Source organism: Typopeltis vanoorti, chromosome 25 (genome assembly GCF_054136105.1).
Source record: "Typopeltis vanoorti isolate ZY-2024b chromosome 25, IOZ_Tvanoo_1.0, whole genome shotgun sequence".
Classification (NCBI taxonomy): Eukaryota; Metazoa; Arthropoda; class Arachnida; order Uropygi; family Thelyphonidae; genus Typopeltis; species Typopeltis vanoorti.
The window spans coordinates 33,015,093-33,016,921 of record NC_143573.1 but is presented as its reverse complement, the minus strand read 5'-3'; the positions used below and the strand labels follow the sequence as shown (position 1 = coordinate 33,016,921).

General features: G+C 38.3%; 1 non-coding gene across 1 annotated transcript; it reads right to left on the bottom strand.

Moving 5' to 3' along the window:
- Window positions 1-536: 536 nt before the first annotated feature.
- On the bottom strand, window positions 537-732 carry LOC150092639 (U2 spliceosomal RNA). The gene has a single exon (XR_016550546.1). It is a non-coding gene; the product is annotated as a U2 spliceosomal RNA (small nuclear RNA).
- Between the last annotated feature and the right edge of the window lie 1,097 nt (window positions 733-1,829).

Below are 1,829 nucleotides of genomic sequence, written 5' to 3'. Positions count from 1 at the left end.
TTCATTTCGAAAGCTGAGCAAAACTCCATTATTCCTATGAATAAAAATGAATCCTATGTTTTATGGTAAGAACATCCATGGCATTAAATAAAATTTTCTAATTTCTGTTTATGTTGTTTATTTTAAGATTTTTTTTTTTTTGATGTATTTATCATAAATATTAATAAAATTGCAGGCCTGGTTGGCCAAATGGTTAGTGTATCCGCTCTCAAGCCAAGAGCATGCATAGGCATGGATGTTTGTGACCGTCTTCCACCTTCATGCATTCATTCACTCAAGTATAGATACACTCTCCCAATATGGACTGGGTCACCATGAGAGAGTAGTAGACCCAACCCTCCCTCAATGGGAGAGGGCCTTCACCTTGCAGTGGGTAGAAAAATAGGCTGTTCATCATCATCATTAATAAAATTAAGGTTTGATATTAACTTTGTTATGTTTTTGTTTTTACTTTATTATATGTAGTAAGAACACATTGTTTTATGAAACTTTCGTTTCAGTTTAGTATATACATATCTGTTTTTCATTTCTTCCCAATGGAGAAAGCTGATCCTAGAGGTAGGGCGACATCAGGCAACTTGGGACAAAGGTGGAGTGAGTTACACACACACTCTTTGTTGCATTCAAAACAAAGTTTAATATCTCGAGGAGAGATGGGGGGGGGGGACTGTATCAGCTATTAAGCTGATAAGCACAGATACTACACTTTTAGTATCTGTGCTTATCAGATACTACATTTCTCATCCTTTAGGCCAAGTATCTGTTCTCATTAGTTTAAATCTGATACATGCTGCAAAATACTCATTTTTGGAAAGTGAAAATGTACATGGGGGCCTTTTCTACTTTTGCCATAAGTTGCTTTCAATTGTACAAACTCTCTCTCTCCCTCCGTGTGTGTGTGTGTGTGTATACACGAGGCGTGTTCAAAAAAAGACCGAACTTTTTTAAATAGCACGGCAACCGGCACAGAGAGTGCGCTGCAGCTACTGCGCACACATAGCAGCAGGTTTTGACAACAACTGCAATTTGCTCTGTTATGCTATGAACATTAGTTGTCGATTACATCCTCTGAAGTGAGCACATGCACTAGCTGTTCATCAGATTAGTGATAATGAAAGAGCTTGAAGAATAACATGTGTGTGTGTGTGAAATTTTGCTGCAAACTTGGTAAAATTGAGATGCAGGTTTATGGCTATTATATTATGTTGAAACCAAGATGCAATCATCGCAATGGGTGAGGAAAGGGTCTCCTCGACCAAAAAAAAGCACAGATGAGTTGGTCAAAGATCAAGGTGATGTTGGTTGTGTTTTTTGATTGGAAAGGTACTGTCCATTATGAATTTGTACCATATGGTCAGATAGTAAACAAAGAGTTGTACCAGGAAGTTTGAAGTTTTTAGTGTGTTTGAGGTTTCCCACAATTCACACTGAATTGTGGGAAAACCAGACTTGGATGTTGCACCACGACAATGCACCGTTATGCAGACATCTGTTGTGCTTCATCCATACTATTCTCTGGACTTAGCCCCAGCAGATCCTTTCCTGTTTCTCAAACTTAAAAAGGATGCTGAAAAGGACACTTTGAAAGGACGCTGTTTCCAAACCATAGAGGAAATTCAGGAAAATGCGGCAAGAGAACTGCGTGCCATTACAGAATGTGCGTTCAAGGAAGCATTCCAACTATGGAAGTAACGTTGGGAATGGTGTATCGCCAGTAGAGGGATTTGAAGGGAACAGCTTAAAATGTTGTAAAATGAGCAATAAAGTTTTTATAGCAAATGTTTGCTCTTTTTTTGAACACACCTTGTATATCATATTTGTGTGTGTTG